At 45.5% G+C, this 15,342-nt stretch overlaps 1 protein-coding gene across 5 annotated transcripts in view; it reads left to right on the top strand.

Annotated features, from left to right (window-relative positions):
* CHST3 (carbohydrate sulfotransferase 3) overlaps nt 1-15,342 on the top strand; it is a 277,639-nt gene that overhangs the window by 197,676 nt on the left and 64,621 nt on the right. For 2 of the 5 annotated variants that reach the window (XM_086922121.1, XM_086922122.1), the window contains exon 2: nt 5,014-5,246. The exons of 2 other annotated variants lie outside the window; for them this stretch is intronic. The gene's annotated coding sequence lies outside the window, so the exon portion shown is untranslated. The remainder of the gene's footprint in view (nt 1-5,013; nt 5,247-15,342) is intronic. One more of the 5 variants, XM_086922123.1, reaches the window with a different exon arrangement.

The following is a 15,342-nucleotide window of genomic DNA, read 5'->3' as shown; positions in this document are numbered from 1 at the left end:
TCTGCTGGTCTGCTCTGCCAGCCTTCTGTTGCTTCTGTTTGTTTTTCTGTCTGTCTATTTGTGCCTTTCTGTTTTTGTCTATTTGTGCCTTTTGTCTGTCTGTACCTTTTTTCTGTTGCTACCTTCACTGTTTTCCATTTTGTTTCCCTGTTGCCTTTTATCTTCCTTTCCCACCGATTCTGCCCCCGTGGCCCCTCCCACCTCCCAGCTGCTCTCCATCCCCTACCCCTAGTTAATGGCCGCCGCTTGACCGGTTGAGCAGGACCTCTGACCTCCTGGTAAGGGAGACTGCTCTCCCCTCACGCAGCTCCGTTGCTGCCCCTTTACCCCCTTCATCTCTCTGGTTATTATTATTATTATGTCAGCTTGTAAAGTGCAATGGTTACTCCGTTATGGAGTGTGCCCAAGCTAAATTGCATTCAAGGCTGAAATCATATTTACGAAAAAAGAGGACAGTGTATATCTAAGGAGAGAGATTTTTCCTAATCTTCCAGGCAGGTGTTCGAGGCCGTCCTCCATCCGCAGGCTTCTGCCTGCGCCTCATATCTGGTGGTCCGGCGGGAGAGCCATGCTCTTCTGCTGTTCCGCTCCGCCAGCCTTCTGCTATTTGTTTGTTTTTCTCTGTTTTTTGTCTATTTGTGCCTTTTCTTTTTTTGTCTATTTGTGCCTTTCTGTTTGTGCCTTTTGTCTGTCTGTATGGGGTTTTCTATTGCTGCCTTCACTGTTTTCCTTTTTGTTTCCCTGTTCCCTTTTCTCGCCCTTTCCTGCCACTGCTGCCCCGTGGCCCCTACCCCCTGCATGTTCCCGCTCCTGGCTCCCAGCTGCTCTTCTTCCCCTCCCCCTACTTCATGGTGGCTGCGCCCCTGGCACGCCAAAGGCAAGCCGTTGGCGCCTGTACGTGACCGCGACCAGTGCCAGGGACCCTGCCCCTACTACTCAGCAACCCTCCGCGCACTCAACCCTGGATGCAACAACTGACCGCTCTTGGCGCCGAGAATCACCCAAGGCCCATTCTCCTGCTGCCACACTTTCACCCTCCTCCAGACCCAGACCACAACAGCTATTGCCAACTCACCGGATGCCAGCACACACAAACCCTGAGCTGCATCCTTCTCAACATACTCTCCCTGCACAGACACACAGTAGAAATCTGGGACCTCCTCAAAACACCCTCTCACCCGACATCGCCTTCCTAACAGAAACCTGGACCAATGCCAGCTCTGCACCCAGCATCGCAACAGCCATCCCCAACAAGTACAAGATCTAGAGGAAAGACCGCCCCAACCACCCTAGAGGAGGTCTTGCCATCATTCACAAAAGCTCTCTCTGACTGACAACCGCCATCTTGAAGGACTACTCATCCCCTATGGAACACATCCACTTCCAGACCCAGAACAACTCTATGTGGAACTCTCACCTACAGATCTCCCGGACCCCACACCCCATTCACTAACACCATCTCAGACTACATCGCACCCCACGCCCTGCCTCTATGTACTACACACTGCTTGGAAACCTGAATTTCCACCTTGACACCCTCAGCGACCCCAGCTCCACTGCTCTCCTAGACAACCTCGCCAATCACAGCCTGAAGCAACTCGTTACCACCCCCACCCACAAGGAGGGACACACACTCTACTCCATCTTCACCTGAGGAATCAACATTCGCTTCAGTCACACCACGCAACCCCTCCGGACGGGCCACCGCTGTGTTCACTTCTCCTTCTTGAAACCTACTGCACACAAACCAATGCCATGCCCCCAAGCAGAAACTGGACCAACGTCACTGAAGATTACCTCACCTCCGCCCTCAGCCACATTCCTCAACCCACCACGACGGACGACAACTCTGCAGCCAAAGAACTCTACAAATGCATCACTGACACGCTCGCACCCCTCCAGAACTCTAACAGGCAATACATCATGAAAGCCACCTAGTTCTCCACGGACTTCTGAGAACCCAAACACGTGTGCCGACGACTACAGAAAGTGTGGAGGAAGAGCAAAACCCTGGAAGCAATCCCTGCCTACAGGACCGCCATTACAGCACACCACCAACTCATCAGATCTATGAAGAGGAACGTCATATAGGACAGAATCCTGTCCAACTCCGCAACTCCAAGGAACTCTTCAACATCATACAATAATTCACCAGACCCCCAGTGCAACCTCTGAAGTCCCTCTCTCTTAGTTAGGACCTCTGCAACAAACTCAGCTCCTTCTTCCACCACAAGATCAGGACTCACTACGACAACTTCAATTAATAGAACCAAGGCACCGACCCTACACCTTCCACCAACAACTCCACTCAGCTGACAATCCTCGCCTGGTCCCCTGTCACCACAGAAGACACTGCAAAGACCATGAGGAGCATACACTCCGGAGTACCCAACGACCTCTGCCTGCCACACATCTTCCACAGGCCCACCTCTGCCATTGCACCAGAACTACTATGGACAATCAATGACACTCTTGAAACTGGCACGTTCCTCAATGACTGAAAACACGCAGAAGCCAAACCCCTCCTCAAAAAGCCCTCCACAGACCCAAAAGACCTCAAGAACTACAGGCCCATCTCCCTCCTACCCTTCACCGCCAAAGTCACAGAGAAGATCGTCAACATCCAACTGACAAACTTAAATGAATCCAACGACATTCTCGACACACCTCAATCCAGCTTCTGCAGCAACCCCAGCACCGAGAACGCCATCCTAGCTGCCATGGATGACATCCGTACATTCCTCGAACAAGGCCACACTGCAGCCCTAATCCTACTAGACGTCTCAGCAGCCTTTGACACCCTATCCCGCCGCACACTAGCCGCCAGACTCTACAACGCAGGCATACAGGGAGCTGCCCTAGACTGGATCCGCTCCTTCCTCGCCAGCTGAACTCAAAGAATCAGACTCCCGCCCTTCCTCTCCGAACCCACAGAGATCAGATGAAGAGTACCCCAAGGATCCTCCATCAGCCTCACACTCTTCAACATCTACATGACCCTCTCGCATCCATCGTCAGAAAATACGGACTCAGCATAGTATCCTACACCGACGAAACCCAGCTCACCCTATCCCTCACCAAGGAACCCAATATCACCAGGCTCAATTTCCAGGAAGGAATGAAGGGCGTTGCAACTTGGATGAGCAGCAGCTGCCTGAAGCTCAATTTGGAAAAAGCTGAAGTCCTCATCCTCGGATCCACCCCTTCCTTCCGTGTTGGACAAAACCTGAAGTCCCCCTGCCCTTGGCACTCCCCCTACTCCCGCGGACCACGCCCACAACCTCAGCATCATACTCGCCTCCACCCTCACCATGAACCGACAGATCAATGCTATTTCCTCCAGATGCTTCAACACCCTCCGCATACTCTGCAAGACCTTCAAATGGAACTCCCCAAATCCAGGAAGACTGTCACCCGCGCACTCATCACCAGCATGCTGGACTACAGGATCTCCCTACATGCCGGAATCAACAAATCGCTACTTCACAAACTTTAGACCATCCAGAGCGCCGCACCCAGACTTGTCCTCAGCATTCCATGACAAGACCACATCACCCAGCACCTACAAGACCTCCACTGGCTCCCTGTTAAAAAAAGAGTGATCTTCAAGCTGCTCACACATGCCTACACAGCCTTCCACAACACCGGACTCCAAAACCTCAGCTAAATATTATCCTTCTACACTCCCAAGAGAAACTTCCGCTCCGCTGACCAGGCCTTGGACGAAATCTCCACATCCACAGAGCCAGAACAGGAGGCAGGTCCTTCTACATCGCCGCCAAGACCTGGAACAAACTCCCCCTCAGCATCAGACAAAGCCCCACAATGCAAGCATTCAGGAAGAGCCCCAATACCTCACTTTTTGAATGATGAATGACCAGAGCTGCCCGAATCCCCCCCCCCCCCCGAGCCTTGAGACCCTGGGTGAGTAGTGTGCTCTATAAATCCCTGATTGATTGATTGATTGATTAATCACTTCATTAGAATGGATTCTTTGCATGGCAATTGCTGTTGCTTTTACAAAGCACTGGTACCTGCTGGGTTAGTGGTTATTTATAGAAATGTTAAATTAAAAGTAAAAGAATTCCTTGTCCTTACACATGCATTATGAATCAGGTGACTCTGCTCAGTGCACAGGTGTACACATAGGCATTTTTAATAATGGCTTCCAAAACGTTTCATTGCTGCATCACTTTGTGTGCCTATGTCATTATTTAATCTCTTTCAATCTAATAAGCATTCAATTTTTCTAATTTTAGCTTATCTACCTTTTCTTCATCCAAGTCTTTCTTTTACAGCCTTTCTGTGTAGGTAAATATCATCCCCATCTAACTAAAGTTGTCAATTGAATTCTTTTTAATTCTTATACACTAGCAAATACAAATACAGATTTAGAGACTGGTGTACTATCGAATGTATTCTCAACTAAATAAAGGCCAGCTCAAGAGTCCAGCGAGAAATGTGGAGTCAGAAGCTGCTCCACGAACACTTACCAGCTCTTGAGAGAAGTCACAATCTTGCCTTCTTTCTTAGGCCTTGTTTTCAAGTAGAATGTAAAATTCTGGCATGTTTGGCAGTACATCTAATTGCAATATTGGAATTCTGAGTTTTGCAATCATTACTTCACTTATATTTTCTTATGTATATTTAACCAGGTCAAACCTACTGAAATGTAGCTGTGGGGTGAGGCAGGGGACAATCAATACCTGTTAAATACTGACACATGCATTTTATTGATTTGCTCAAGTTATTCCCCAATTTCCAAGAGGCATTTTTGGGTTAGGGGGTATTTACTGCATCCAGGAAATACCTCATCCTATTGCGTCATTACTTACCAGGAGAGGTAAATATTTACTGTTCCTCTGTGATCTGTAAGTAATTTGGAGTTACTGTTCTAATTTGACCAGAGTATCTCTTAGACTATAGGTTCACCTTAACGATCATGTAAATGCACTCTGCACAGCAGTGAAACCTTAACTGGCTTGGCTTATCTGGTCCTTGTTTTGGTTTCAGGTCATTTTCAGTTTGGATGATGGAATCTAACAGAGAACACTCAGAATTCGCAGAAGTTAATTCCTCCGCTTCTTTGCACTGTTTCAGAAGTTCACATCATCTCTGCTCCCAAAAGTTCGGCATCTCCACGGAGAGTTAGGATCATTTGGTTTGCTGGCACGCTGAATTTCTGAGGCCTCTACCTTCAACTCCTGGATATGAATGCTGGTGCTCATTATTCATCTTTTTTTGGTGTGAGTAGACCATAAAGGGCTGTATCTCAGCTTTTTCAACACTAAAATAAATGTATTTATGTATTGAAGTTGTATTTGGATAGCACAAACTGGGCAGAGCGCTGTATATGGCTAATGGCAAAGATGCTGTTGGACAGTTGCGCCTCCTGCAGGTAAGCACGGTGGAGCGGGGCGGGCAAGGGTGAGAAGTTGACAGGTGAACAAATAGGGAAAATAAATCTTATTCTGTCATCTGTCGACTCTCTCCTGCCCAGCCCCGCCCCACAGCACTTACCTGCAGGAGCTGCATCTGCTGTTGGACTTGGCTCTCTCTGCAGGGTCACACCTAAACCTTTTGCTTTCACCCCTCCTGTTTTCAGAACCCTTTTTTGTTGGCGTTTAGTACACTGTGCATTTTACCACTTCTAATCAGTGCTAAAGTGTTTGTGCTCTTCCATTAAAACATAGTATATTTGACTTACACCTGATTGATACAAGTACTTTACTTGTAAGTGCCTTATGTATGGTACCAGGGGTAACCAGGCACTGTAAATTAACTGCTACTAAGAGGCAGTAGCACTGATTGTGCCACCCACTAAAATTTGCCTTTTAAAACCTGCCTTACGCCTGTCATTACAGCCTGTGTGCAGTTTTAAACTGCCAGTTGAACATGGCAAAAAAACTTTGCCAGGCCTAAACCTCCCTTTTCAATACATATAGGTCACCACATGGTAGGCCCTGTACAGCCCCTAGGACTGGATGTATTGTTGGTAAAGGATAGGACATGGGAATTTAAGATTTACATGGCCTGGTAGTAAAAAACTCACAAATTCAGTTGTCACTGCTGTGAGGCCTACCCCTCCCATAGGATAACATTGTGTTACTTTATCACATTTAATAGGTGCTAAAATTTGATTGAGAACAGGTAGAAATATCATGTTGACTCAAATGAATCGCAATTTTAAATACTTTCTAATGCAAAAGTCAGACTTTTGATTGTAATTTTGGAAAATCCACTTTTAGAAAGTTGCCACTTTCCTGCCCAAAGCTTTTTGAGTCCTTCTAGGAGTTTCTAGTTGCCTAGGCCTGTTTAATGCTCCCCCATCAGTAATGCAAATTGGGCCCAGACAGTAAACAACAGGACCTGGGTGGAGCTGGGAGAGGGCCATCGTGCCAGGATAGGATGGGCGGAGCTGTTCCCTGCCCCGCTTACATTTCAAAGGCTGCCTCGAGCACACTCACAAGAAACTGGACACTGATCTATTGTCCCCCCAGACCTCTTGGAGCCTGGGCAGGAAGGAAGGAAATTCCAGAAACATCTGCGGAGGGCAATCTTAAGAAGTTTCTTCCACTTCAAAGTTGGCACCTGATAAAAAACTAGGACCCTCATAGTCACTCTTCAGTTTACTCCGGGACCTGGGGATGCCCCCCAGAAGTACTGCCTAGTTTTGATCAGAGGACTACCCTGCTGCTTGAGGCATGCCTTGTTATTCAGAGGACTGCTCTGCTGCTTAAAATCTGCCTTGCTGTTTGAAGGAGAGAATATACCCTTGAACCCAGAACGACCAGAGTGACTCCAAGAGTGAGTTGGTTGACCCCCTGTTCTGAAATAAAGGGACACAGCAAGCTCCATAGGCCTCCTTGCAACTGCACTATTGACATGTTGCAACTGGCCCTGCCTGGACCTGCAACTGGACCTGCCTAGACCTGCAACTGGAAGTGCCTGAGCCCTGCTGGCCTCTGCTGGATTGAGTTTCTGGTTCCATGAGGTGCCTCCCCAGGTCTTTGATCCCTGGTTGGCATCAGTTGAGCCCCTCCTGTGGAATCCTGAAGTTGTGAACTCTGCATGTAGGACTTTGGAAAGGTAACTTTTTTCAGCGGAACTGACCTGGTCCCTGTATCCTGCCCTCCATCCATCGCAGTCAGCCTGATCGTATAACTTTGTCCTGGTATAGCATGACTAGATATCCACAGTTATCGCTTTCCGCTTCTTGGTGCTATTTCTACTTAAACCTTTAAAATTGGATACCTCCGGTTCTACTGACTGGATTTTTGTCATTTTGGTCTTGTTTTTTTTAAACTATTGTTTTTATTAGGATTTTTCTTTGAAAAAAGAGATCAACAATACAGCCTTGCATTGCCATCTAACTGAGGGGGAGTGTTTGCCGGTGTACTCTCCGCTAGAAGATAGGATCCTACTCAATCCCATGGTGGACAAGGCCATCTCACTTACGTACAAAAAGTTAATTAATAACACGCCCGGTCCGTTGGGACCATTACGTGAGGCCTGGTAATCTGATGTTGGGCTCCTTGACGATAACGACTGGGCGGAGGCCCTACAGAGCCCCAGAGAGATAGTGGTCAGGGCACTGTTTCACCTGGTTCAGCTCTGGATTCTCCATCGTTTCTATGTCCCCAGAACCGTGGAGCATCGAATCGGGGTTAGTGGGTCAGACAAGTGTATGAGGGTTTGCAATGAGACAGGGATGTTCTTTTACATCCTGTGGGCGTGCCCATTGGTACAGCAGTATTGGGAAGCCATTGCGTGGGTTATGTCTGAGGTGGTGAGCTCTGAGGTCTCTTTGGATGCCAGATGGTTTACCCTGGGAGTGACAGGGGAGGTAATGAGGGCCAAATGGACTACTATTTGGCTAGCACTGGCTGGAGTGGCGTCCAAACGAAATGTAGATAGATTGTGGGGGGCCGCAGTGGTTCCATCAATAGAAGGATGGGAAAGGGACCTAGATTGTTGTCAGTGAGCTGAACATGTGGTGTACCAGAGCAGAGGGTGCCCACATAAATGGGAAAAGATCTGGCTGGCATGGATGGCTTTCAGGGGGATTAATTAATTAATTTAGGGGTATGGTTCGTAGGGGTACTGGGGGAGGGGGTCCACTGGAAGTGCCTCAGACTATTACTGGCCTAAGGGTAGGACATTCGCTGTATACTGTACTATCACTGCTCCGCTGACCCACTGCTATGTGTATTGTCTCATTACATAGAAAGCTTTATTTTGTTAATAAAAAATATGTTTAACAACACAGCATAGATGCTCATAGAGAAGAATGAATAATAGCAGCTGTTGTTAAACTTAGCGAAGAACTTACATGCTTTACAGTTGGCAGTTGGAGTCCCAGAAGAACATTAAATCCCATCATGAAATACGAAAACAAGAAACTAGTCGCTTAACAGGGTGCAGGGTCGGATTTAATTAAAGTGAGTAATGTGGATAACTGTGAGTGGTTGGGGCAAGTGGGGTAGTGCAAAATATCAGAGTTGGGAATTCCGTGGCCAGTATCATAGTCAAGGTATGGCAAGGGGGTGTTTTGCGAGGAGATGGGATATGCAGAATACTACGTCCGTGGAGTCTTGGGTAGCCATATTGTTCAAGAATCTAACAGCAAATTGGAGGAAGCTGACAATCATGTTGTGCCACATGTTGAGTGGTCTGTTCAAATTGGTTTCAGTTAAGTCATTGTACTGTCAAATGACACAGATGTTATTATGGTGCTTCTTAGATTTGTTGCAATGTTCATAAGTCAAGGATTGTCAGAGTTATGGATACATTATGGAACAGGCACGAAAAGACACTTAATCCCACTACGCATTCTGTACAAGAAACTTGATCCAGAGATGGCAAGTGTGCTTATCAAAAGCAAAAGGAACAAATGATGGACAGAATGCTGAACAATGCAAAAATTCACCCCCAGTCACAAAGATCTGGGTACAATCCATTGTTCTTTTGCTCACCAGCCATCCCAGTTTGGACCCAGCTGTATGCAAATCAGTCTTGACTCTGTTTCTCATGTGAACATTCAGGTGCGAATGGGATGGGTATGCCCAGACGTGGGTCCTGTGCTCTCCATGCCACTAGAGTCAAGCTAGCCAGGCTGATGAGGTGATGCCCCGAAACTGGTCCCAGGATGCTTGGTTCCAGTTCAGGGAAGACCTGGTCTGACAGTTCGGACTGGACTGTTCCCATAGGGAACAGGGTCAAAGCTGATTTGCATATGGCTGGGTGAAACTTGAATGGCATTGGGAGCAAAAAAGTTATGGAGTTAGGCCCAGATCTCTGTACTGGGATGAATGTTTGACATTTTGCAGCATTCTGTCCATTGATTGTTCTTTTTTTAAGTTGTCACCCCGAGTGGGATGGGAAGGCCCAGATGTGGGTCTCACGCTCTCCAGGCCACTGAAGTCGAGCTAACCTGGCTGATGAGGGGTGATGCCCCGAAACCAGTCCCAGGATGCTTGTTTCCAGTCCAGGGAAGGCCTGGCAGTTCGAGCTGGACTGTTCCCATGGGGAACAGTGTCAAGACTGATTTGCATACAGCTGGGTCTGAACTGGAATGGCATGGGGAGCAAAGAAATGATGGATTTAGGCCCAGATTTTTGTACTGGGGTGAATGTTTGACATTGTGCAGCATTCTGTCCAGCAATTGTTATTTTTGCAAGTGTGTTTATCAAAGCAAATATTCTTATGGGTGATGGCACTATGAGCAAAATTGGAACAAAGCTTGGAGCTTTAACTGCTGAGTCTGAGACAGAAGAAGAATGTGACATTAGAGACGTAGAAAAATAGCTTGTGCGTGTGTGGAAAATGAGTTCTGACTTTCACATATATGACGATCTTCGGTACAGTGAGTTTAAGAGATCAGTCCCGCCACCGACATCATATTGTGTACTTGGACACATTACTTCTCTTATGATCCAAAAACACAAATTAAAAATGGAGTTATCTGGACAACAATTTTTTTACGGTATATTGCGGGGGCCGAGATTGTATTAAGCAGTGGATGGAAGAAGCAATGCAAACTCAATCGGCTATGGAAAGGAAGTGTGGCAAAGGAAGAAAGATCAGCCAAACGTGTCAACATTTCTAATTGCGCCAGCAACTTGTCAGGGCAATTACGTGCTATATAAATACCAATTCCATTTCAAAGAATCTGAACTCTGGACTGGGAATCAAGCTTTCAAGTGAGCACCTTGCCCACACTGCTTGGGTGCTGAGGGCTTTGGCGACTCACTAAGAAAAAAAGTACCCAAAGAAAGCCTAACGAACTTTGAACAGTGGCATACGTTTTCTAGGAATGTGCATTATGCAGGTATGATTTTTTTACTAGGTTACAACAGTACAGAGCCTAGGTACAAGAGCCGGAACCATATGTAAACGGTTCCATTTCACATTAGGACTCACCATGTGATTAAGTCTCTTTGCTGGGTGCTTGTGCGACAGATTCCAGTACCGTGTGACATAAGATGACATGGTGAGAGCTGGTTGTGACGGAAAAGGTGAGTTTTAAGGAGTGCTTTAGGGATCTCATTTAGATGGGTGCTTAACACAACTAGTCATTATGCCATTTTGGACACAAAGTGAAGACTGTCAGTTATGCTACACAGGGACAGCTCCTCCATTTGAGTGGAGGAGCATCGCCCCACAAGCCCCAGAGATGAAATATAAAATAGTAATAAAGTTTACAATCTAAATAAAAGGAGTGTGTGATTCATCCAAATAATGATAGCGTTCCAAGCAGTGCGCTGATATCTCGTCCATTCTCTGTGTATCCAACCAAGAAAATCCCAAGGGATTCTTGTTTAATTGGAAAGCCAATTCCAAATGTATTATTCAATCCAATTTTTCAACACAAAAGCACATTAGTCAATCTATCCAGCCAACACGTTTTGTCCTACAAGGACATCATCAGGGATTCTATCATGATAATCATATGACTTATAATCCATTGTTGTGCGCCCATCCTCCTTCTAGTATAAATCTTTGTTTGTTGCAAATGTTGGCGGGGTGTTCTCTAGAACCGGCCAAACAGGGCTTTTGGGATGGTCAGTTACAGCTCCGGTTCTTTGGCCGGGTATGGAGAACACCCCACCGACGTTTGCAATAAACATAGATTGATACTGGAAGAAGGATGGGCGCACAGTGGAAACGTGTAATATTTTACTTAGCATAAGTTACAGCCATTTTTGACTGTGGTGTCCATTTAGTTTCCCTCATAATTTCTTTCGCACTCTGCTGTTTGCCTTTTCACTCTGTTTGTGCCATCTATTTTAGGTGACCTCCTGACATGGCTGAGCAATGTACGTGCTGGAGATTTGTGGCTGCCAGTGCACCTGGTCTTAGATGTTATCTGTTGATTGTTTACTGCTGCCATAACCATTCCTGCTCCCCCTCCCTATTTGCTGACCAAGTGGTTATCCATCTGCCCTTGTTTGCTGATCGCTATTTGTAAACTTGTTCTTTCCATTTCAGTCCACTTGCTTACATTGCAGAAAAAGAGTATATAAAGACGATGGTCTGTGAGTTCAGGGTACTTCCTCCTGCAACAATTGTGAGTGTTATGTGGTCCCACTCATGAGTGATTAATAATCTTGTTATTTTATTTCAACTCCAGTTCTGATCTCTTTTTGTTAGTCTTTGGAACTTGTGGACGAGAGGGTGACCCTGCACCAGTGTGCTCACTTTTGGGTTCATTTTCACAGCACAACATGGAATTTAAAGTCATATGATTATCATGATATTAGAAGTCCTGATGATGTCTGTGTAGGATGTAATGCGTTGGCTGGATGAATTGGGAAATATCCTTTACGACGCGGTGTTTACACCGCGTGTCCTTTACTACGCGGCCATTACAACGCAAGTCGTTACTACGACTTGCGCTGGAGGGCGTTCTCGGTAAAGGAATAGTTTGATTTTCTATTCCAACACCTTCCCTACTGTTACGTGGGCTGAAGTTGGAATAGAAAATTAAACTAATCCACAATCCAGCGCCCTCCAACGCAAGTCGTTGTAACGACTTGCTTTGTAATGGCTGCGTCGTAAAGTACCGCAATCATTTTGATCGCGTTGTACTGATGTACATCTGATGAATTGGATAATGTATCTTTGTGTTGAAAAATTGGATTGAATAATACATTCTGATTTGGCTTTCCAATTAATCAAGACTCCCTTGTGATTTTCTTGGTTGGATACACGAAGAATACACAATATATGAGCGCACTGCTTGGAACGCTATCATTATTTGGATGAATCACGCGCTGCTTCTGTATAGATTGATTGTAGTTACTGTTGGTGGCCCAGTAACTCGTCCCGGAAGTATCAGGATTGGGCAGGGCCAGTGCTGCCGAGCTGAAATGCACATGTCTCACTTTGGTGGCCGTCTTGGGATGGCCAGCCCGACATGCGCATTTTTAAGTTCTCTAATCTATCTGTATTAGGCAGCTGGTTTAAAGAAAGCACAGGCCTCCCGTGCTCTTAAGAGCGCTGAGAGAACCTGCTCTATCCAATCCTGGTGTTGTTCTGATGCTGAGAGAGCAGTGCCAGGATTGGGTAGTGTAGCTTTCTGATCCAGAGCTTCTAGGAGGAGAGAGAGGCCAGTGGGAGGACGTCGTTGCGTGACAAGTTAGAAAGGTAAGTTAATGTATTTATTTATTTATTATTTGGTGCCCTACCACCCTCGGTATAAGTCAGCCACCACTGATGCTACAGACAGGGTGCACGGCATGGATGTTGCATTAGAACGTTGGTATGCATATACCTTAAAATGGGTATAATTATTAAGACCATGTAAGAAAGCTGGCCGTCTCAAGGCATGGATCCTCAGGTGGTAAGAAGTGGGGCTCAAAGGAAGGAACAGCTGTGGTGCCATTGAAAGGGCATGTAGTTCAGGGCCGGACGGGTCATTGGGATTTTCCCCAGGAGGCTGGGACGCGGTTTTGTTACTGGCGCCAGTTTCGCTGCGGTGCTGATCGGTCCCCAGTAACAAAAGCAGCAGGCAAGTGTTTGCAGCCTCCCGGGGCCAGGCAGTGCTTCCCCAGGGACTGGTCCGAGTCACTGACCGCCCAGGGCCCTGATGCAGTTTGTGGCAGCAGAATGGAAGAACAGCAAATCGGCAACTTATTGGACTCGAGTACTGATGTTAAATGATTGATTGTTTTCTACGTAAAACTATTTTCTGAAACCAGACTATGAATTTAACGATTCTTTTATTGTCATCAACCATATTGTGTTCCGATGTTGCACTGTGTTTACTACTTTGCATTTAGCATACATAAATAGTGTAGTGGGGACAATATAACATTGAACCAAGCTCCTCATATACAAAGGTGTTTTGTGACCACACAGAGTACAATTTGCAAAAACTCAAAGTATGCGAGTGCAAAACACATTTTTACAATGTATCGAATTTTTCGACTCATAAAAGACCATTTGCAATCCTTTACGAATTGTAATTAAGATGGGGCGTAAAAGGGTTGTCCCTCCTATTTGTCAGCTGCAGGGGAATGTGTCAATGGTTTCTGATTGCATTTGAGATCACAAACTACTGGTCAATTATTAACCCCCCAAGTTACATTGGTAGCTGTTTCGCAAAGGAGATGCAGTCCTCATGGGACAGCTTCGGCATTAGGAATAATATCACTGGCCAACGGGGGAGTAGACAGGGAACCATTCATTGTCTGGTTCTCCCAGATGTTTTTCCCAGTGGGAGCTTATTTTTAAGTTCCTTTCCCTTCAATGTATAAAGGGTTGCTTTAAAAAAATGTAATGCAAATTCAGGGATGGAGGTCTTCTATTCTTGTAGGCCTGCATACCTCCTTTCCTACGCATACAACTCCTAGTTTACTTTATATTCACTCAACAGGTCATTTTGCAACGGCCTATGAAAGGACATTTTGTGATGCAACATGTTCGCACTATTTCCATGAAGGTACCGGGAAAGTGCAATTTGTACTAAGATGGTATTAGTGAAATGACCAAAGGGAAACACATGATTTTGAGTAAATAAAATAAAAATATCTTGTTTTCCTATAGCTAAAGTCTGAATTACGCAGCTTAGCAGCTCGGTAGGTAATGCAGTTTGCATTATTCATGTGACTTCTATCTAAACCATTAAGCTTGCTAGATATTCCTCCAGTGCTTAATTTGTAAAAAAAATAATGTGCCAGGGCCCTCGTCAGATGGCCACTGCAGCTTGTACCACTCATTACCCCTGCCACCACTACCAAAGACAGTACCAACACAACTGCTAACCATCATTCTCCTAGAAGTGTAACAGTAAGACTATTCCAGTCCCTCAAAGGTATAAGAATAGCTTGAGCTGCAGGTATTGTTCTTTTTTAATGCATAGTATGCATAGTAAATTAGTAAACAACTTTTGTTCCGCTCATCTCTGAATCAGACAAACATCGCCACCATGTGGCAGACTGTCATAATTGCCAGTATTGGCAATTAAGGAAACCCCCGGCTCAAATTAAGCACTATATTCAACAAAGTTGTGAATAAAACATTTGCAAGCATATCTACATTTGGAAAATATTTGTCTTTGGAGTAAGGATTAACCAGTGGTTGGTTAATAATTTATCTGCACAATGTTTGATCAGGTTATTTATGTTGAGAAGTTAATCACAAGTCGGACCACATGTTATCAATATTTTCATTGCACTTTCCTTACATTTGTATGGCCTTTTAGCACTTTTGATATCTCAATGCCGATTCCGTATGGTTGGGACAATTCTCATTGACCGGAGGCATAAAGAGGGACAGATGAGATGGGCTTTTTGGTTTTGGAGTTCCTTTACAGTGATTACGAACGTGTCAAAAGGGATAGTTTATAAGGTGAAACGTCATGAGCAGCACAGTTTTTTTTTACTGCATGTTTCACTTTTCTGACCAACACAATGAATGAGCAATCTCTTTATTGCGGAGTCGGGAAATTTATCTCATGTATCTTCATCCTTTTGCTAAGTGTTCCCTCGATATGCCGTAATCGTACTGGAGGATAACCATTCATCATCTATGTTATTCAATGATGTCTTTCACTGAAGGGTTCTAAGTGACATTAGACAACAAGAGTGAAATCTTCAGTAAGGAAATGTGCATAGAAGTAATACACATTTCTATATGACATTTCTATGTGAGTAACTCTCAAGTGGTATCCAAGAAGGGGATTTATGCCGTTCCTCTAGTGGCAGAGTCACAGAGTCAACAAAAGACTGGGGCCACCTGTGCCCATGTGGGGTCTACAGTTGGGAATCCATGTGTTGGATTTTAATGCCCTCACACACCCTCTCAGGTGTCATGCTTCATCATATGGGCTGCTCCTCG

This window comes from Lissotriton vulgaris, chromosome 5 (genome assembly GCF_964263255.1).
Source record: "Lissotriton vulgaris chromosome 5, aLisVul1.2, whole genome shotgun sequence".
NCBI classification, from domain to species: domain Eukaryota; kingdom Metazoa; phylum Chordata; class Amphibia; order Caudata; family Salamandridae; genus Lissotriton; species Lissotriton vulgaris.
The sequence above is the reverse complement of the archived record's forward strand: the minus strand, read 5'-3'. Positions and strand labels throughout refer to the sequence as shown.